The sequence below is a fragment of the Oryctolagus cuniculus genome, chromosome 19, assembly GCF_964237555.1.
Source record: "Oryctolagus cuniculus chromosome 19, mOryCun1.1, whole genome shotgun sequence".
NCBI classification, from domain to species: domain Eukaryota; kingdom Metazoa; phylum Chordata; class Mammalia; order Lagomorpha; family Leporidae; genus Oryctolagus; species Oryctolagus cuniculus.
This window is the reverse complement of record NC_091450.1, coordinates 65,851,030-65,872,900: the sequence shown is the minus strand read 5'-3', so window position 1 is coordinate 65,872,900 and position 21,871 is coordinate 65,851,030. Positions and strand designations below refer to the sequence as shown.

The 21,871-nt window shown below is 46.9% G+C and overlaps 1 protein-coding gene across 3 annotated transcripts in view; it reads left to right on the top strand.

Moving 5' to 3' along the window:
• Positions 1–21,871, top strand: part of PSPH (phosphoserine phosphatase) — a 67,300-nt gene that overhangs the window by 20,472 nt on the left and 24,957 nt on the right. The window contains exon 1 of one of the 3 annotated variants that reach the window (XM_008249660.4): positions 18,670–19,042. The exons of 1 other annotated variant lie outside the window; for it this stretch is intronic. The gene's annotated coding sequence lies outside the window, so the exon portion shown is untranslated. Of the gene's footprint in view, positions 1–18,669; positions 19,497–21,871 lie in introns of those variants that run through there. One more of the 3 variants, XM_051836346.2, reaches the window with a different exon arrangement.

The following is a 21,871-nucleotide window of genomic DNA, read 5'->3' as shown; positions in this document are numbered from 1 at the left end:
CAGGAGCACCACACACATAAAATTTGATGGTCCTTCATTGCTGGCGGTGGAGAGCGGGCTCATGGCCTAAAGAACGCTCAACCCTGAAGCTCAAAGCAACACGATTTCTAAAGGCAAAAACCACAAGGAGGGGAGGGGGAATACATAGTTGCTAGGGTCAAGCTGACCCAAGACCTTTGTGAAACCAATATCAATTACAACCTTGACAATAGACAAATTACAAGTTTAACATTAATCAAGGTGTAGTCTGTTTTAAGCTTGAGCAATCACGCTAGGAGTTTCTGTGTTCTACCAAGTGGGATGCAGTGCACTGCTATTGTATGAGTGCTGTTATTGTCTGAATTTTAGATCATAGTTTCAGACCAGAATCTCACAGTCGGGGGAGGGGTGCTCTTTCAAGATGGAGTCTCAGGTGCTCTGAAATGGAATCCCTACTGTTAAGGTGTTGCTTCAGTAGAAGCACTTTATGTTTTGTGGATGTTAGCCCTTTAAGATCTGTGTTACAATTAACTTGTCCCAGTATCATTTGCATTTTGTATTTATGTCTTTTCCAATTAAACATTAGATTTTTTGCATATAGTCATATGTGGGCCTCTGGCTTTTGTGATGTGTGTTGTGTATGTCTGATTTTTTCTATGTATGTGAAAAATCACCCAGGCCTTACTCAGGGTTTTTAGAAAAATTTCTCCCATTTTTTCTTTTGCATTTTTGAAAGATTTTCCTGTTTTATTGTAATCCCTGATTCATTTGAGATTTATTGTGTGATGAGAGTCTGTGGAATAATAAGAATATATATTTCATCTTTGTTCCTAGTTCTTGACAGTGAGCTCCTCAAACTGGGGTTTCCTGAGCGATAGGAGCATCTTTTGTAGTTTATAATAAATCCACTTGAGAGCACGCCTGAGCCTATGCTACCCCAGAATAGAGTGGAGGCTATGCTATTAGAGTGGGAGCATCCAGCCCATCCTGGACACAGAGCGGAGACTGAGGTACAAACCACTGATTTGGGGTAATTTTTGCTGTTGTTGATCATTTGCTCCTTGAGGTTTACTAATCTCACTAATCTCACTACCCAGAGTTGATCATTGGTGATAGTTAATTTTTTTAAGTCAAAATTAGAGAGAGAGAGAGAGAGAGAGAGAGAGCAAGCTTGCATCTGCTGCTTCCTTTCCCAAATGGCAGCAACAGCCAGAGCTGGGCCCATCCAAAGCCTGGAGCCAGGAGCTTCTTCCAGGTTTCTTGTGGGTGCAGGGACCCAAGCACTTGGGCCATCTTCCACTGCTTTCCCAGGCACATTAACAGGGAGCTGGATTGGATATGGAGCAGCCAGGACTCAAACTGACACACATATCAGTTTGTCAGCACTGCACAAGGCGGCTTAACCCACTGCACCTCACCAGCCCCAACAGTTAATTTTATGTATCAGCTTGGCTGAGTCTCAGTCAAACACTCCATGTGTTTTTTGGATGAGATTTACATTGAAACCAGTGGACTTGGAGCAGCTTTAATTACCATCTCGAAGGGGTGAACTTCTTCCAATTAGTTGGAACAAAGGCTACTCTTCTCCAGCAGACTCTGGATTCAATCTGCAAATCTTTCTTGTGTATTCAGCCTGCTAGCCTACCTTGCAGATTTGGGAATCGCCAAACCTTTTTTCCTTCTAGATGTATATAGACACACACACACACACACACACACACACATGCATACACACACATCTGCATCCTGTTGGTTGTTTCTCCGAAAAACTCTTATATAGTTTTTGGTATTGGGACTGGTTCTAGAGGAACATAATCTTTTATATATATATATATTTTTTTAAATTAACACATAATGATTGCATGTATTAATGGGACACAATGTGACATTTCAATACATGTATACAGTGTGTAAATGATCAGATCAGAGTAATTGGCATCTCTCTTTTTAAAACCCGAATTTATTTGAGAGACAGAGATCTCCCATCTGCTGGTTCACTCCCCCAGTAAATCTGAGCAAAGCTAGGAGCTAGGAACTCAATCCAGGTCACCCACGTGGGTGGCAGGGACCTGACCACTTGAGCCATCACCTGCTCACTTCCAGGATGTTCATCAGCATGAACTTAGAATTGGAAGTGGAGCTGGGACTCAAACTCAGGCACTGTGATATAGGATGCACATATCTCTTTTTTTAAGATTATTTATTTTTACAGAAAGGCAGAGGCAGGGAGAGAGAGGTCTTCCATCCACTGGTTTACTCCACAAATGGGCACAATGGCCGGAGCTGAGCCAATCTGAAGCCTGGATCCAGGAGCTTGGGCCATCTTCTGCTGCTTTCCCAGGTCATAGCAGAGAGCTGGATCAGAAGAGGAGCAGCCGGGACTGGAATCAGCACCCATATGGGATGCCGGTGCTTCAGGTCAAGCCTTTAACCCGCTGCGCCACAGCGCCAGCCCCATAAGATACTTTTGAAGTGTTTTTTTTTTTCTTTTTAAAATTGTTTTTCATTTGAAAGGCAGAGAGAGAGAGAGAGATCTTTCATCCTCTGGTTTACCCTCCAAATGCTTACATCAGTCCAGGCTGGGCCAGGAGAAAGCCATGAGACTGGAATTTGATCCTAGTCTCCCATGTGAGTGACAGAAACCGAGCACTTGAGCCATCATCTGTGCCTCCCAGGATGTGTATCAGTGAGAAACTGGAATCAGGAGCTGACGTAGGACTTGAACCCAGGCACTCCAGTAAGGAATGCAGGCATCTCAAACAGCGTCTTCACTGCTGCGCCAAAAGCCTGCCCCTGAACATTTTCTTTTTTTCAAACTAACAAATATAATGCTGTTTGCTGATTGGTTCTAAAACCAATGAACAAAGTAAGCAAAGCAAAGGAGGAGTTCAGGGATTCAGATTCCTTCAAGTGATGTACAAATGATCTTTCTGCCCAGAAAGAGACCCTTATGTCCTGCAGCTACAGAGCTGAGGTTGTTGAAAACAAAACCCAGCATCTGATCCTGCAAGTTGCTGAATTACAACATAATTTAAGTCTCACTTTAGAGGCTGTCTAATGTGAAAGTCAAGGCATTGACCTGAAAGGGGGTGGAGTCTTTTTTTTTTTTTAAGATCTATTTTATTGGGGCTGGCGCTATGGCGTAGCAGGTCAAGCCACCGCTTGCAGTGCTAGCATTCCATATGGGCACCAGTTCGAGTCTCAGCTGCTCCACTTCCCATCCAGTTTTCTGCTATGGTCTGGGAAAACAGTAGAAGATGGCCCAAGTCCTTTGGCCTCTGCACCCGCATGGGAGATCCAGAAGAAGCTCCTGGCTCCTGGCTTTGGATTGGCACAGCTCTGGCCATTGTGGTTATTTGGGGAATGAACCAGTGGGTGGAAGACTGCTCTCCCTCTCTCTCTCTCTCTGCCTCCGCTCTGCCTCTGTAACTCTGCCTTTCACATAAATAAAATAAATATTTTTTAAAAAGATGAATTTTATTTATTTGAAGGGTAGAGTTAGAGAGAGAGAGAGAGAACGAGAGAGAGAGAGCGCTTCCATCAGCTGTTTCATTCCCCAAATGGCTGCAACAGTTGAGGTTGGGCCAGGCCAAAGCCAGGAGGCAGGAGCTTCATCTGGGTCTCCCATGTGGGTAGAGGGGCCCAAGAACTTGGGCCATCTTCTACAGTTTTCCCAGGTACATTAGCAGGGAGCTGGATCAGAAGCAGAGCAGTCAGGACTCAACCAGCGCCCATATGGAATGCTGGCATTGCAGACAGCGGCTTAACCTGTTATGTCAAAATGCGGGCCCTGGGATGGGATCTTGAAATTTGGGATGGTGATATGGGGAAGACTGTAAGGAAGCAGAGGGCAAATTCTTTTTTTTTTTTAAAGATTTATTTATTTATTTGAAAGGCAGAGATAGACACAGAGAGATCTTTCATCTGCTGGTTTGCCCCCCACCCCAGCCCAGGTGGCCAAAACAGCAAAGGCAGGGCCAGGCCAAATCCAAGATCCCAGAACTCCATCTCTGTCTCCCCCTGGGTGGCAGGGGCCCAAGAACTGGGGCCATCTTCCAGTGCTTTTCAGGGCACATTATCAAGGAGCTGGATTGGAAGTAACATAGCCAGGACTGGAACTGTACCCAGCCTGTCTGAGATTTACCCAGCATTGGCTGAGGGAATTGTGGTCTCCACCGAGGCAGTTGCCTGGCAAGACACCACCAGGATCCATTCCTATACCTTCTCTTTGGTGCTGGGACAACGACTAAAATCCCAGCAGGCCCTGGAGGCACAAGTAAGTGGCATGAAGTGATCCAAATGCCTTGGTCGCCACTCCTGCTGCACCGCTTTCTCCAACCTGTTCATGGGGAGTTTCCTATGAGCAGTTGATGGTGGAAGAGAAGGCTCGGGCCAGCTTCACTGATGGTTCTGTGTGATAGGCAGGCACACCTGAAAGTGGAGTGCTGGAGCACGGTACCCCTTATCTGGGTTATCCCTAAAGGACAGCAGGTGAAAGAAAATGCTCCCAGTTTGGAAATAACCCTGAATGGTGCACCTGGTTCATTCTACTTAGAAATAGTAGCAAGGCAAGCCATTGTATACCAAATCGTGGGCTGTGGACAATGGTTTGGGTAGTCAGGGACTTGGGAAGAAAATGGTTGAAGAATTCGTAACAAGAAGTCTGAGAAAGGTATGTGGATAGATTTTTCTGAATGGATGGAAAATATGAAAATATTGGTGTCCCATATCAATGCACACTAATGGGTGACGTTAGCAGAGGATTTTAATAATCCCCAGCCACCCCTGTAATTGCCCCTTGGGCTCATGAACAAAGTGGCACATGGTGGTAGGAAGGGAGGTTATGCATGGGCTCAGCAACATGGACTTCCACACACTGAGGTTGCCCTGGCTATGGTTACCCCCGCGTACCTCAAGTGGCATCGTTGTCCAGCTACTTTTCAGCAGTTTGATTATATTGGATGGCTTCCATTGTGGGAGGGGTAGCATTTTGTTCTTCCTGGAATAGAGGCTTCTAAACTAGATATGCATTCACCTTTCCACCATGCAATGCTTCTGCCAAAACTACCATCGGTGAACTTACAGAATGTCTTACCTGCTGTCACAACACTCCACTCACCTGGATTCTGATCAAGGAACTCACTTCATAGCAAAGGAAATGGGCAGTGGACTCATGCACATGGAGTTCTCTCACATGGTCTTACCATGTTCCCCATTGTCCTGAAGCAGTTGTCTTGATAGAAAGATGGAATGACCTTGTGAAGACTCGAGCTATGGCGCGGTCCCTTGCAGGTCTAGGCAAAAGTTCTCCGGGAGGTTGTTTATGTGTGAATGAGTGTCCAGCACATGCTACTTTTTCTTCCATAGCCAGGATACATGGGTTCTACAACCAAAGGGTAGAGATGGGAGTGGTGCTACTCACTGTTAGGGTGCTACTCACCCTTGGTGACCCACTAGCAAAGACCTTAAGCTCTGCCGGCCTGGAGATCTTAGTTCCAAAAGGAGGACTATGAGGAAACAGAACACTGATTCCTCTGACCTGGCATTAATTCTTCCACCCAGCTACTCTGAGCTCCTTGCTTCTGAAGCAACAGGCAAAGAAGCTACTGTCCAGGCTGGAGTGGTGGATCCTCACCAACCATGGCAAATTGCTACTCAACAGTAGCAGTAAAGAATTCTCTGGAATACAGGGGGTCCCTTCGGGCATCCTTTATACTTGTGATTGAAGTCACTGGAAAACTACAACTTAGGTGCTGCTACTGATGGCCCACAGCCTTCAGAAATGAAGGCTTGGGTTATCCCATCAGGTGAAGAACCACAAACTGAGTAGCGGACAAAGATAAATACATTGACCGCCACATGACCAGTTAACAGAAATGAGCACTGCGTTTGTTATGAAAATGTTTGTGTACATATTAAATGTTTTTGTTTTCTTCCCTCTCATCACAGATGTTTTGACCTTATGTCATAATATTTAAGTATTGTTAATATTGCATTAAGGCCAGTGCTGTGGTGCAGTGGGTAGAGCTGCTGCCTGTGATGTCCGTATACCATATGGGTGCCAGTTCAAGTCCCGGCTGCTCCACTTCTGATCCAGTTCCCTGCTAATGTGCTTGGGAAAGCATCATAGAATTGTCCAAATGCTTGGGCCCCTGCACATACGTGGGAAGCCGGGAAGAAGCTCCTGGCTCCTGGTTTCAGATCAACCCAGCTCTGGCCATTGTGGCCATCTGGGGAGTGAACTGGTGGTTGGAAGATCTCTCTCTCTCTGTGTCTTTACCCCCCTCCCTCTCTCTCTCTCTGTGACTCTGCCTTTCAAAGAAAATAAACCTTAAAATAATTGTATCACAGTGTTTAAGTTATGAGGTATGAAAATAAGTCATGCTCTGGGGGAAGGGTTAGTGTATTTTTTGTTGCATGAAAAACAACTGTATCATATTAGGCACAAGGATGACCTTGCTATCACTTTATTTGGAAATTAAGTTTAAGGAGATGTATACAGATGTCACGTAGACAAGGGGTAGAATTGTGAGAATAGCTATTATGTCAGCTTGACTGGGCCACAGTGTGCAGGTAATTGGGTCCAATATTCTGGGTGTTTCTGTAAAGGTTTTGTTTTGTTTTTAGAGGAGGTCAGATTAATATTTAAGTCAGTGGACTTGGAGTAAAGTAAATTACCCTCCATGGTGTAGTGAGCTTCATCTAATCATCTGAATCCCATAGTGGAACAAGGACCGAGCTAGCAAGAACACACACTGCCAACTGCTTGAATAGCAACTCCCCCCTGGACCTTCAGCCTGCTGGCACCCTGCAGATTTTGGACTTACCAAGCTCCTACAATTACAAGAGCCAATTCTTTAAGATAAATATCTCTGGGCCACAACAGCCGGAGCTGTGCCGATCAGAAGCCAGGAGCCAAGAGCCAGGAGCTTCTCCCAGGTCTCCCACATGGGTACAAGGGCCCAAGAACTTAGGCATCTTCTACTGCTATCCCAGGCCATAGCAGAGAGCTGGATTGGAAGAGGAGCAGCTGGGACCAGAATTGGTGTCCATATGGATGCCAGCGCTTCAGGCCAGGGCTTTAACCCACTGCGCCACAGCGCTGGCCCCAATAGTATAGCACTACTTTGCATTTCTTTTTTTTATTTGACAGGTAGAGTTATAGGCAGTGAGACAAAGAGACAGAGAGAAAGGTCTTCCTTCCGTTGGTTCACTCCCCATATGGCCGCTACAGTCGACGCTGCGCTGATCCAAAGCCAGGAGCCAGGTGCTTCTTTCTGGTCTCCTACGTGGGTGCAGGGGCCCAAGGACTTGGGCCATCCTCCACTGCCCTCCTGGGCCACAGCAGAGAACTGGACTGGAAGAGGAGCAACCGGGACTAGAACCGGCACCCATATGGGATGCCGGCGCCGCAGGCAGAGGATTAACCAAGTGAGCCATGGCACCGGCCCACTTTGCATTTCTTATTAGTGAATTTCATCTTTTTCTACGCTTCAAAGACATTTTTTTTCCTCTGAATACTGTGTCCCTCACTCATTTTTCTGTGGCCTCCCCCCCCCCCCACTACTTTTCTAGTACCTCTTTTTACATTAGGCAAATTAGTTTGGGACCAGAGTTGTGCAGTGGTGAAGCTGCAGCCTGCAACACCAGCATCTGATGTGAGCAGCCATTTTTGAGTCCTGGCTGCTCTGCTCCCAATCCATCTTCCTGCTAATGCACCTGGGAAAGCAACAGAAGATGGCCCAAGTGCTTGTGCCCCTGCCATCCATTTGGGAGATCCAGATGGAGTTCTGGCTCCTGGCTTCAGCCTTGGCCCAGTCCCAGCCATTATGGCCATCTGGTCAGTGAACCAGTGGATGGAAGCTATCTCTGTCTCTCTCTCTCTCTGTCTCTCTGTCTCTCTGTCTCTCTGTCTTTCAAATAAAATAAATAAATCCTTTAAAAAAGTTATTTAAGGAAATTAATTCTACAAATATCTTTTTCTTCATGATATGTATTTTAACTTTCAGAAGTGGAGCAGCCAGGACTTGAACTGGCACCCAAATGGAATGCAGGTATCGCAAGCAGCACTTTTACCCACTATGCCACAATGCCAGACCCAATTAATATATCTCTTTCTTTTTTAAAAAGATTTAGTTATTTATTTGAAAGGCAGAGTTATGCAGAGGCAGAGAGAGAGAGAGAGAGAGAGAGAGAGAGAGAGAGAGAAAGAGAAAGAGAAAGGTCTTCCATCCGCTGGTTCACTCCCCAGATGGCTGCAACAGCCGGAGCTGCACTGATCTGGAGCCAGGAGCCAGGTCTCCCACACAGGTACAGGGGCCCAAGCACTTGGGCCATCTTTTACCCCTTTCCCAGGCCACAGCAGAGAGCTGGATGGGAAGTGGAGCAGCTGGGACTTAAACCGGCACCGCAGGCAGTGACTTTACTCATACTCCACAGCAGTGGCCCCTTAATTTTTAAAATGTAATAATCAACATGTCATTTTGTTTGAATCTGCGCATTTTTTTTGCTAATGCCATGTGGTTATTTTCATGTATTTATTAGCTATTTCTACTTTTTCTTCTGTGAGTCTCCTGTTTGTGCTTTCCATTATTATTTTCTTTCTAAAGCATTTTTTAAAAAATTTATTTGAGGGGCCAATGCTGTGGCACAGTGGGTTAATGCCCTGGCCTGAAGTGCCGGCATCCCATAAGGGCGCCGGTTCGAAACCTGGCTGCTCCACTTCCAATCCAGCTCTCTGCTATGGCCTAGGGAAGCAGTAGAAGATGGCCCAAGTCCTTGGGCCCCTGCACCCACGTGGGAGACCCAGAAGAAGCTGCTGGCTCCTGCCTTCAGATCGGTGCAGCTCCGGCCATTGCAGCCAATTGGGGAGTGAACCAGTGGATGGAAGACCTTTCTCTCTCTCTCTCTGCCTCTCCTCTCTCTGTGTAACTCTGACTTCCAAATAAATAAATAAATCTTTAAAAAAATTTATTTGAAAGGCAGAAATACAAAGAGAGAGGAGTGAGAGAGAATGATCTTCATTCCCCAGATGGTTGCAATGGCCTGGGCTGGGCCAGGCTGAAGCCAGGAGCCAGAAGCTTCATCTAGGTCTCTCACATGGGTGCAGGGGCCCAAGCACTTGGGCCATCTTCCACTATTTTCCCAGGCACATTAGTAGGGAGCTGGATTGGAAGTGGAGCAGCCAGGACTCAAACTGATGCCCATATGGGATGCTGGTTCTGCAGGAAGAGGCTTAACTTTCTATGCCACAGTGCCGGCCCCTTAAAGCATTTTTAAAAGGATATTTTAGGATTTTTTATTTATTTGTTTGAAAAAGTTCAGAGAGAGAGTTAGAGACAGAGAGAGAGGTCTTCCATCCGCTGGTTCACTGCCCAGATGGCCGTAACAGCCAGGGCTGGGCCAGGCCAAAGCCAGGAGCAAGGAGCTTCATCCAGGTCTCCCATGTGGGTGTCAGGGTACCAATCACCTGGACCATCTTCTGCTACTTTTCCTAGGCTAATATCAAGGAGCGGGATCAGAAGTGGAGCAGCTGGAACTCAAACCGGCCCCCATATGGAATGCTGGTGTCAAAGACGATGGCTTTACCTAGGTGAGCCACAGCACCTGCCCCTGAAACATTAATTTATTTATTTTGACTTTTTCCTGAAGGGCAGAGACCCAGTCAGCAATCTTGCAATCTGTTTACAACTCAAATGCCCAGTAATAGCTGGCACTGGGCCAGGCAAATTCAGGAGCCCGGAACCCCATCCAGGTCTTTAAATAGGTAGCAGAGACCCAAGTACCTGCTGTCCCTAGGGTATGCATTAACAGGGAGCTGGACTGGAAACTAAAACCCATGAACTCTGACATGGGCTATGGGCATCCCAGCTGCTCCTTAGCTTCTAGAACAAATGCTTGCTCCTCTTCTGTCTCCTCTGTTCTGGAATTCCCATTATTATATTTTGTTATTGGTTTTCTTGGACTGGTCCTTTAAATCTCTTATATTTGCTTCCCATTTCTTGGTTTATTTTTTAAACTTTATTTTTATTGAAAAATATAGTGAAATTTTTTTCTTGTGCAGTTATTTGCATTTCCTTACATATATAGATTTATATAACTGCCTTCAGAATCAAAAGAATTCTCTGGAGTGCGGACATTTCAGGCTGGCAGTTAAGTTGCTAGGTAGGATGCCTGCGTCCCACATCAGAGTACCTGGGTTTGATATCTCTTTTCAGCTCCTGACCCCAGCTTCCTGCTAATGCAAACTCTGGAAGCCAGCAGTGATGGCTTAAGCAACTGCCATGCATATGGGAGGCCTGGATTCAGTTTCTAGTTCCTGGCTTTACCTGCCCCATCCCAGGTGGCTGTGGGCATTAGGGGGTGAACCAGAAGGTGGGAGGGAACATTTTCTCTTTTCTATGTGTGCCTATCTCTGCCTTTCAAATAAATACATAAACATTTAAAAAATAATGTTCCCATCATCCGTAAAACCTCCTCCTGATATCCCTTTGTGGTCTTACCCTCCTCTTACTTCCCTGTTCTCTGTTACTATACTTTTGTCCTTTGAAGAACAAACAATGGTTTGTAAAGGGAATTATGTCATCTGCAACAGAGTTGCTGTTTATTTGTCTACAAATTGTTGTGTGAACAAAAGTCTTCATTTCCCTGCACATACCATGGAATGGGGTTGCTGGGTCATAGGGTAAGTGTATATTTAAATTTGCAAGAAATGGTCTAGGGGCTAGTGTTGTGCCTCAGCAGGTTATGCTGCCGCTTGGGACACCAGCATCCCATATGAGTTTCCTATCCAACTCCCTGATAATACACCTGGGAAAGCAGCAGAAGATGGCCCACGTACTAGGGCCCCGCTACCCTGTGGAAGACCTGGATGGAGTTCCTGGCTCCTAGCTTTGGCCTGTCGCAGCCTTGGCCATTGTAGCCATTTAGGGAGTGAACCAGTGAATGGAAGATATTTCTCTTTCTCTCTCCCTCTCTGTCACTTTGTCTTGTCTTTCAAATTAATTAATTAATTAATTGATTCCTTTTTTTCTTAAAGAAATAGTCTCTTTTCCAGACTTCTTGTGCCATTTTGTATTCATAGCAGTAATATATTAAGAGTTACAGTTGCTTCATATTCTTACCTGTACTTGGAGCTGTCAGTAGATTCTTTTTAAATATTTACTTATTTGAAAGTCAGAGTTACACACAGAGAGAGAGAGAGAGAGAGAGAGAGAGAGGTCTTCCATCTGTTGGCTCACTCCCCAACTAGCCACACAGCGGGAGCTGAGCCGATCCAAAGCCAGGAGCCAGGAGCCACTTCTGGATCTCCCACACAGTGCAGGGGCCCAAAGACTTGGGCCATCTTCTACTGCTTTCCGAGGCCATAACAGAGAGCCGGATCGGAAGTGGAGCAGCCAGGCCTCAAACCAGCACCCATATGGGATGCCGGCGCTTCAGGCCAGGGCGTCAACCCGCTGAATCACAGCGCAGGCCCCCATTCATATTTAATACAGGAGGAAGTGAGGAGGGAAGATGCCTGCAGCATTTGTCTCCTCCTATTGGGAACACCTCTGCTTTCCAGCAGACATCCCAGCAGGGCTCTGCCGGAATCTCAGTGGCCATAGCAGGAATCCTTGGTCACCTACATTGAAGGGAAGTTGGAACACAATTTAACAATTGGTCAAGACCAATAAACATCCTTAGATTAGTTTTTAAAAGATTTATTTATGTATTTGACAGGCAGACTGACAGGGAGCGAGGAGAGACAGAGAAAGAGATATTCCATTTGCTGGTTCACTCCTCAAATGGCCACAACATCCAGGGCTGGCCAGGCTGAAGCCAGGAGCCAGGGACTCCATCTAGGTCTCCCAGGTGGTTGCCAGAGACCCAAGTACTTGGATTATCTTCTGCTTTTCCAGGCACATTAACAGGGAGCTAAATCGGAGGCAGAACAGCTAGGACTCAAACAGGTGCTCCAATAGGGATGTTGACTTAAACAGTTGCACCACAACGCTAGCCCCTAGATTACTTTTTTGATAACTAATCATTTGGCTTAGCAGTCTAAGACATTCATCTTTTTAAAAACGATTTGTTTATTAATTTGAAAGTCAGAGTTACACAGAGAGAAAAAGAGAAAGAGAGAAGGAGAGAAATCTTCCATCTACCGGCTCACTTCCCAGATGGCTGCAATGACCCAGGCAGGGCCAAACCAAAGCCAGGAATCAGGAATCAGCTTCCTCCGGATCTCCACATGGGTGCAGGAGCCCAAGCACTTGGACTATCCTCTGCTGCTTTCCCAGGCTTATTAGCAGGGAGCTGGATTGGAAGTGGAGCAGCCGGGACTTGAACTGGTGGCCATATGGGATGTCAGTGTTGCAGGCAGCAACTTTACCCACTTCATCACAACAACCAACCTTGAGGCATTCATTAAAAATTTTTTTTTTGATAGGACACAGTGACAGAGATGGGGAAGGAAAGAGACAGAATTTCCCATTCCCTGGTTCACTGCCCAAATTGGGACTGGGGCTGGCCCAGGCTGGAGCCAGGAGCCTGGAACTTCATCCTACCATGCGGGTAGCAGGGACCCAAGTACTTGGGCAGTATTCCACTGCTTTCCCCAGTGCATGAGCAGGAAGTTGGGTCAGAAACTGAGCAGCCAGGTCTGGGATGCCAGCACTGGCCTCTGCACCACAACTTTGGTTCCAAGGCATTGATTTTTAATTGATTCGTAAATAATGACAAAGCTAATTTATGTTTTTTTAACTAATTTCAACTAATATGAAACAAAATAATGTAAGAAGGTAAATTTGGCATCGCTTTTACTCCCCAAAACTACTCCACCTGCGGCGCCGGCACCCCGGGTTCTGGTCCTGGTTGGGGAGCCGGTTCTGTCCCGGCTGCTCCTCTTCCAGGCCAGCTCTCTGCTGTGGCCTGGGAAGGCAGTGGAAGATGGCCCAAGTACTTGGGCCCTGCATCCACATGGGTGACCAGGAGGAAACACCTGGCTCCTGGCTCGGATTGGCGCAGCATGCCGGCCACAGAGCGTTGGTTGTAGCGGCCATTTGGGGGTGAACCAACGGAAGGAAGACCTTTCTCTCTGTCTCTGTCTCTGACTGTCTAACTTTATCTGTCAAGAAAAAAGAAAAAAGAAAAGAAAAGAAAAGAGAAGAAAAAAATACTGCTTTAAAAAACAAAGAATGTATATTGGGGCCAGTGCTATGGCGTAGTGGGTTGAGGCACTTCCCGATCCAGCTCTCTGCTATGCCCTGGGAAAGCAGTAGAAGATGGTTTAAGTCCTTGGGCCCCTGCACTTGTGTGAGAGACCAGGAAGAAGCTCCTGGCTCCTGGCTTCAGATCAGCTCAGCTCAGCTCTGGCCATTGCAGTCATCTTGGGAGTGAACCAATGGATGGAAGACCTCTCTCTCTCTCTCCCTCTCTCTCTCTGGCTCTACCTCTCTCTGTAACTCTTTCAAATAAATAAAATAAATCTTTGAAAAAAAAAAAAACTAAGAGCGTGTATTCTTTTATATAGATACATAGACAAAAATATACAATCACGTACCAACCTGGAAATAGACAAAGTTTTCTTTATTCAAAAATGGAGGATCAAACCACACACACACACACACACACACACAGAGTTATATAACTTGGTATAGTCACATATTTCCATGATGCGACTTATTTTATCTACCAATGTTTACATTAGATTATATTTTTCTTCATAATCATTTAAAAACATTTATGGTATTTTAACATATTGGTATTTAATGTGTTTATTTAAATATTATGTCTATTAGAGAATATTTTATACATATACACAGATACAAAAAACTATATGCCTACTGCCCTATTTAGAGGAACTTTTTTAATATTTATTTTTTATTTATTTGAAAGGCAGAGTTACACACAGGCAGAGGCAGAGAAAGAGAGAGAGATCGTCCATCTGCTGGTTCACTCCCCAAATGGCTGCAACGGCCAGAGCTGGGCTGATCCAAAGCCAGGAGCTTCTTCCGGGTCTCCAATGTGGATGCAGGGGCCCAAGGACTTGGGCCATCTTTTTTTTTTTTTATTTTTTTATTTTTGACAGGCAGAGTGGACAGTGAGAGAGAGAGACAGAGAGAGAAAGGTCTTCCTTTGCCGTTGGTTCACCCTCCAATGGCCGCCGCTGCAGCTGGTGCACCGCGCTGATCCGATGGCAGGAGCCAGGATCCAGGTGCTTTTCCTGGTCTCCCATGGGGTGCAGGGCCCAAGCACCTGGGCCATCCTCCACTGCACTCCCTGGCCATAGCAGAGAGCTGGCCTGGAAGAGGGGCAACCGGGACAGAATCCAGCACCCCGACTGGGACTAGAACCCGGTGTGCCGGCGCCGCAAGGTGGAGGATTAGCCTATTGAGCCACGGCGCCGGCCTGGGCCATCTTCTACTGCTTTCCCAGGCCATGGCAGAGAGCTGGATTAGAAGTGGAGCAGCTGGGACTCGAACCAGCTCCCATATGGAATGCTGGCACTGCTATATCAGAGCACCAGCCCCAAAGGAACATTATTAATATCATTGAAAAACTCCAGGAATCTTTTTGGAGTCTCATTTCCTTTCCTACTCCAGATGTAACTATCATCCTGAATTTTATATTGTGTTATAATTTCTGATACTAAATTGTATTCTCTTTATTTCTTTTTTTTTCTTTTTTTTTATTTTTGACAGGCAGAGTGGACAGTGAGAGAGAGAGACAGAGAGAAAGGTCTTCCTTTTGCCGTTGGTTCACCCTCCAGTGGCCACCGCGGCCGGCGCGCTGCGGCCGGCACACCGTGCTGATCCGATGGCAGGAGCCAGGTACTTCTCCTGGTCTCCCATGGGGTGCAGGGCCCAAGCACTTGGGCCATCCTCCACTGCACTCCCTGGCCACAGCAGAGAGTTGGCCTGGAAGAGGGGCACCGGTCTTTATTTCTTTTTAAAAAAAATATATATATATATATATTTTTTTTTTTTTGAAAGGCAGAGAGAGAGAGAGAGAAATCTTCTATCAGCAAATTTACTTCCCAAATGTCTGGAATAGCCGGGGCTGATCCAGGCAAAAGTTAGGAGCCTGAGACTCCCATCCAGATCTCACACATAGATGTCAGGGACCCAAGGACTTGGGCTGTATTCCGCTGCTCTCCCAGGCACATGAGCAGGGAGCTGGACCAGAAATGCAGCAGCCAGGATTCATCTGTGCTCATACTGGATGCTGGCATCACAGGCAGTGGCTTAACCAGCTGTGTCTCAACACTGGCCCCTAAATTATGTTCCTTTTTTTAATTTCCAAAGGATGCTTGGTTTGTCCTAGCAACCGTGAATGTTCACAACAACACTGCAAACATTCATATATGTGATTCCCGGTACTTGTACAATAGTGTTTTTCCAGGTGGCAATGGTAAGTCATGGGAAATGTGCATGTTCAATGTGAATAATACTATATTGTTTTATAGAATGACTTTCATTTTATATTTCAGTAGATGATTTTGTTAGCACTGAATATCAATTTTTTCTTCCTTCCTTCCTTCCTCTCTCTCTCTCTCTCTCTCTCTCTCTCTCTCTCTCTCTTTCTTTCTTTCTTTCACAGGCAGAGTGGACAGTGAGAGAGAGAGACAGAGAGAAAGGTCTTCCTTTGCCGTTGGTTCACCCTCCAATGGCCGCCGCGGCCGGCGCGCTGCAGCCAGCACACTGCGCCTATCTGAAGGCAGGAGCCAGGTGCTTCTCCTGGTCTCCCATGGGGTACAGGGCCCAAGCACTTGGGTCATCCTCCACTGCACTCCCGGGCCACAGCAGCGAGCTGGCCTGGAAGAGGGGCAACCGGGAAAGAATCCGGCGCCCCAACCGGGACTAGAACCCGGTGTGCCGGCGCCGCAAGGCGGAGGATTAGCCTAGTGAGCCGCGGCGCCGGCCCGAATATCAATTTTTTTAAAAGATATATGAGGGGCTAGTGTTATGGTGCAGCAGGTTAATTTACTGCCTGCAGTGCTAGCATCCCATATCATAGAGCAGTGGTTCGAGACCTGGCTCATCCGCCCAAGTGCTTGGGCTCCTGCCACCACGTGGAGATCCAGATGGAGTTCTGGTTTGCTGGCTTTAGCCTGGTCCTCATCTGGCTGTTGTGGCCAGTTTGGGAGAGAACTGGTAGGTGAAAGAGCATACTATCTCCTTCTCTCTCTGACTTGCTGCCTTTCAAATAAGTAAATAAATCATTAAAAATATTAATGAACTTATATAGAAAGCCTCTCAGGAACAGTAGTATTACCCCTGTTATTTTTTTTAGTGACCAATTGAGATTAAACCTTTACAACATATTTTTAAAATATTTTTATTATACTGTATTACATTTTGTTTATGTGTGCTATGTAACATTGTTCCAGAAAGAACAACACGAGGTATATTTTAATCTGTTTATGCATTAGGCCTTACCTGGCAAGATTACGCCCAGATTTTTACATGTAGATGTGACCACTCATTAGTAGCTTCTGGATTTTTTTTCCCAATGTGGTATGTGCTCTAGTTGAGTCTACAACACTGCCATCTTATGCCCACAAGTATTAGTACAAGTGTGAGTGTGAAGTCGAAATGAGGCCCATGAATGGTTGACCAGATTTTATCCAATATAAATATTTTGTCTGAAGTCTATTTAATAGTAAACATCTATGGAATGAGAATAATCACATAAATTAACTCTTATGGAGCCGGCGCTGTGTCATAGCAGGTAATGTCACCTCCTGCAGTGTCAGCATCCTGTATAAGCACTGGTTCAAGTCCCGGCTGCTCCACTTCCTATCCAGCTCTCTGATGTGGCCTGGGAAAGCAGGAGACAATGGCCCAAGTCCTTGGGCCCCTGCACCTTAATGGGAGACCTAGAGAAAGCTCATTGGCCGGCGCCACGGCTCACTTGACTGATCTTCCGCCTGCAGCATCGGCACTATGGGTTCTAGTCCTGGTTGGGGCACCAGTTCTGTCCCGGTTGCTCCTCTTCCAGTCCAGCTCTCTGCTGTGCCCCGGGAATGGCAGTGGAGGATGGCCCAAGTTCTTGGGCCCTGCACCTGCATGGGAGACCAGGAGAAGCACCTGGCTCCTGGCTTTGGATCGGCACAGCGCGCTGGCCTTAGCAGCCATTTGGGGGGTGAACCAACGGAAGGAAGACCTTTCTCTCTCTCTCTCTCTCTCACTATCTAACTCTGCCTGTCGCAAAAAAAAAAAAAAAAAAAAAAAAGAAAGAAAGAAAGAAAGAAAGCTCATGGCTCCTGGTTTTGGATCAGCCCAGCTCTAGCTGTTGTGTTGCAGCCATTTGGGGAGTGAAATAACAGATGGAAGACACCCCTCCACCACCACCTCTGCCTCTCTGTAGCTTGCCTTTCAAATACATAAATAAATCTTTAAAAAAATAGTAAATTAATTCTTTTGGTCATTCACATTTTTGTACTTGTGTTTCTTTTTCATTTGAAATAAATTCTCATTCATCGCATTCACTTGGATCCAAATATGTAACGTTTCATATCTTGTTTATGACACTTATTTAAAAATTGTTACAAAATATTTACAGGGTTTCGACTAGATTTGTTATTTCAGATCCCTTATTTTACTCCCATTAACTGTATAATATTTTATCTAATTAATTCAAAACATCAGAATTCATCTCCTGCATTTTTAAAAAATATTTATTTATTTATTTGCGAGGCTAAGTTAGAGAGAGGGAGAGACAGGGAGTGAGAGGGGAAGAGAGAGACAGGATATCTTCCATCTGTTGGTTCACTCCCCCGAATGGCTGCAACGCCATGGCTGGGCCAGGCCAAAGTCAGGAGCCTGGAACTCCATCCACACCCAAGTCTCTCACTCGGCAGAGTGGGTGGCAGAGGCCCAAGTCCCTGGGCCATCTTTTGCAGCTTTCCCAGGTGCATTCGCAGGAAACTGGGTGGGAAGCAGAGCCACCCAGTCTCAAACCTAGGGGAAGCCTGAGCGACAGGCATTCGTTTAACCACAGCCCGCTAGGGCCAGAATACTGGCCCCTTTTCTCTCCATTCTTCATCACAACCATCTCTGTCAGACCCGGGAAAATTAAACGGGGTGTGCCCCAAATCCATAACCATTTTCCTACAAGTGAAATCTAGGAATGTTGGACTTCAAAGGCACGTCCCATCACCGAACATCAGACACGTTATTTGGTCAGAATCGTGTTTTTTGAAGGGTTCCAAAGTTAAGGCCAGGGAGGCTGTGCCCACGTGTCCAGCGCCAGAAGCTGCATCGAGCAAGCTTGGAGCACGGAGTGTCCGCATTGGAGGTTTCAGGCTGACTTTCAGGATGGACTATGCACAACTCCAGCCATCGGTTCCCCAAGGCAAGTGTTTGGAAGCGACACCCCTCAAGTGTTGAAAGCTGGTGAAGCGACACCTAAAAGAAAATTAAAACATTTTAAAAAGTGCAAAGCCTCGTGTTGTCGCTCAGCGTTCGCTGCACTGTAGTTGCGAGCATCAGCAGTCTGAAGTCCCCTGGGAACCCCATTTCTGCAAGCGCGCATTCCAGTAAAGTTTCCCCGAGGGGCTTCCTTCGTTGCAGAATCAGGGCAGAGGTCCCTGGCGTCTCTCACGCAGCCCTGGCCCAAACGCCAGTAGCAGTCGGGGCCGCCCCGGCAGTTCCTTCTACCCCGCCTTGCTCCGGCGCAGGTGCGTGGAGGCGCGCCCGCCCCGGCGGGGACCCGGCACCTCACAGAGCGCCCTGCTGGGTCCGCGGGCGCGGAGCCCCCGGGGCGGGCGGGGGGCGGGCTCGGGGAGCCCCTCCCCCGGGGGCGTGGCCGAGGCTTCCTCCCAACCCGGCTACGCGGAGCGAAGATCTGGTGTCTCCAGTTTGGAAACGCACATGCAGCACGGCTCGGGAGCCACCCACTTATCAGCAGATCTCGTGCGAGTGTTTGTCCAAGGCTCTGCGCGCCTGCACGGCCCACGGCGCTCGGAGCTCCGCGCCGGAACGGCCGAGCCAGCCCCGGGTCCCCTTGCAGCCGGAAGGTGACGGTCGCCGGAGCCCCGGAGGCGGCGGCCCGGGCCCAGCCAGGAGCAGCAGCGCCCGTGAGTCCCCGGCTTGCGCCCCGTCTTTCCGCTAACCCAGCTTCCCGATGCACTGGCCCTAGCCTCTTCCTCCGCCAGGGCCTGCCTAATGCTACGTTTAGGTTTCCCTAATTAGGGGTAGCTGAGTTCCTTCCTGGGGTTTCACGGCTTTGCTTTCCTTAAGTTATTTCTGGGCGACTCCACTTGTTTCATCTCTCAGCGGCGTGTTACCAAACAGCATGAATGAATGATGCAATCCTGCACAGCAGAATCATCAGTACAAGAATAGGAAAATCCCCAGAACTTGCCACAGTGCAGGTGCTGGCCTTTGTCACTGCTGTCCGATTGAGAAGCAGGAGTTTCAACAAGTCCTTCCCGGGTGCACTGTTGGAAAGACACAGCTTCACTCCGGGAGTGGAGTAAATACTTCTCTCATTCATCAAAGCTCCCTACTGTATTTTCTTTGTATGTGATGGTATGTTATAGTTGCCCTTTTAAGGTTTTTGTTTGTTTGTTTGTTTTTTGTTTTGTTTTGTTTTGTTTTGTTTTGTTTTTTGGCTAACTGTGCTATTGGAATTAGGATTGGGGAAGAAACTAATAAAAGCCAGGATTTCCATGTTGTCGTAACAACAGGTAGCTTTTCAGTCTGAGAATGACCCTAGCTCGCCCTGTCCATTTCCTGAGGGGGAGAGGAGCAGTCAGGACTTTCAATTTTCTCAGATGACACCTGCCTAACAGCATGTTTCAAGATAGTGCTTTGTTGAAGTATAATGTAAATGCATACCTGGATGAATGAGAAGTTGACACCTAGAATCAGGGCAACAGGACATTTTTGTCACCCCTCTCCCAGCCCTGCTATCATGATGGCATTTGCATTTTCTAGGGTTTCATACCGACGGACTCATATGTTATGTGCCCTTGTGTCTGACTTTTCTCGTCTGCTATACCTTTAATGCTTACTCCGGTTGCAGCACGCATCAGTAATTCCTGCCCTCTTATCACAGAGCAGCGTCAGGGTTGAAGAGATAGCCCACAATTTGTTTATTCACTTATCTGTTGACAGACAGTTGGATTATTTCTAGTTCTGGGCAATCATAAGTAAAGCTTCTATTAATAGACTATATTTTTCTTGGATCTTCATCTAAGAGGGGCATTGCTGGGACTTCCCGTAAGTGTGTGTTTACTTTTACAAAAACTTCCCTGCAGTTTTTGAAGCTTGGTTATACTGTTTCACACCCCCACCAACAACCTGTGAGAGATCCCGATGGCTCCCTGTCCTCACCACTACTTGGTATTGTCACTCTTTTTAACTTTAGTCATCTTTCTTTGGAGTTTGTTTGCATGTCTTCTTTTTGGGAATGTGCACTGCAATCTTTTGCTCATTTTTAGATGGGTTGTTTGTCTTGCTGAGTTGTAGGCATTCTTTATGTCTTTAGCAGCCTTTTGTCATATATGGGTAGTGTGAATATTTGCTCCCATTCTGTGACTTTTTCCCCCTTAATGATATATTGAAGAGTGGAAATGTTTTTCTTTTTTGAAAAATATGTATTTTTATTTATTTGAAAGGCAGAGAGAAGGAGTGTCTCTCTCTCCTCCCCCCCCCCCCGTGTGTGTGTGTGAGAGAGAGAGAGAGAGAGAGAGAGAATCAATCTTCCTTTGCTGATTCACTCCCCAAATGCCTGCAACAGCTGGGGCTAAGCCAGGCCCAAGCCAGGAACTGAAAGTTCAGTCCAGGTTTGCACAAAGGTGGCAGGGACCCAGCCACTTGAGTCATTACCTGTTACTTTCCGGGGTGCGCAGCAGCAGGAAGTGGGAATCAGAGTGGAGCTATGGCTGAAACTCAGGCACTCGGTTACTGGATGTGGGTATCCTAAATGATGTCTTAACTGCCGGGCCAGACATTGGCCCCTTTTGCTGACTTTTTAAAACAAGTCATCCCTTTCTTACTGGTTTAAATGTTTCTTTAATTTATTATTTGAAAGGCAGAGCAACACACCCCCACACAGAGAGACAGAAAGACAGAGAGACAGAGACATCTTCCGTCCATTGTTTCACTCCCCAAATGCTGGCAACAACTGGGGTCAGGGCAGGTTGAAGCCAGGAGCTGAGAACTCCATCCAGGCCTCCCACAGGGGTGGCGGGGACCCAAGTACTTGAGCCATCACTGCTGCTCTTGCAGAGTGTGCATTAGAAGAAGGAGGATAGTCCCGGTTGGGGCGCCGGATTCTGTCCCGGTTGCCCCTCTTCCAGGCCAGCTCTCTGCTGTGGCCCGGGAGTGCAGTGGAGGATGACCCAAGTGCTTGGGCCCTGCACCCCATGGGAGACCAGGAGAAGCACCTGGCTCCTGGCTTCAGATCAGCGCGGTGCACCGGCTGCGGCGGCCATTGGAGGGTGAACCAACGGCAAAGGAAGACCTTTCTCTCTCTCTCACTGTCCTCTCTGCCTGTCAAAAAAAAAAAAAAAAAAAAAAAAAGAGGATAAAGTTGGAAGCAGAGCTAGAATTCCAATCTATAGGCACTGATAAGGGTCCCAAGCAGAATGTGAACAATTGAGTCCGATGCCCACTCCAAAGAACAGAAGTTTTTAATTTTGATGAAGTTTATTGTCATTTTTCTTTTTATTATTCATATTTTCCCGCGTTTAAGAAACATTTGCCAACATCCAGGGTATTATATTAGCCACACGCTCTACAACAAATTATCCCGCAATTTAACAGCTTAAAACCACAAACATCTGTTTTGTCCATTTCTGTGGATCAAAGATCTGGAAGCAGCCACACTCTGTGCTTCTGGCTTAGGGTCTCTTAAAAGGTTGAGGCTGGCCAACCTGGACTCACCTGAATGCTCTGTT